Below are 555 nucleotides of genomic sequence, written 5' to 3'. Positions count from 1 at the left end.
GTTATTGAATCTAAATGAGTTAAAAATTTATACTAACTTAAAAAGAATTAAGAAAAAATGCAAAAAATTTGTTGTCATACGTGGGTTGGAACCTCGTATCCCAAGCGTGTAAAACACAAGTTTTACCAACTCGGCAATCGTACTTTGCTACCGACAATTGAAAAAATTAGGTATTTAAGCTAGTTCAAATTTCAAAGTTATTTTTCTCGACTTTAAAGAAGCAAACAAATTTAAATAAGTTTAACTTTCTAGGATATATTAATTTTAAGTTATATAATATTTATGAAAATCTATACTCCCCTTGTCAGGTATTTTAAAATAAAATAAAATACAAAACCCAGAATTTTAACACAAAAATAGCAAATTTTTGAATACGGTAGTCATTTTTACCATGAAGACAAATCCAGAGGTCAAATTTTTTTTTTTCAAATTAAAGTATATTACATAAGCTTTAATTTAAGATATATATAAAAGTGTCAGTATTTCCGGAATACTTTCAAAAATTAAATTGAAAATATCTTAGTAACAATACGCATGTTTAAAGTTTTGACCCCC

The sequence above is a fragment of the Daktulosphaira vitifoliae genome, unplaced genomic scaffold (genome assembly GCF_025091365.1).
Source record: "Daktulosphaira vitifoliae isolate Bord-2020 unplaced genomic scaffold, ASM2509136v1 Scaffold_1, whole genome shotgun sequence".
Taxonomy (NCBI): Eukaryota; Metazoa; Arthropoda; class Insecta; order Hemiptera; family Phylloxeridae; genus Daktulosphaira; species Daktulosphaira vitifoliae.
The sequence above is the reverse complement of the archived record's forward strand: the minus strand, read 5'-3'. Positions refer to the sequence as shown.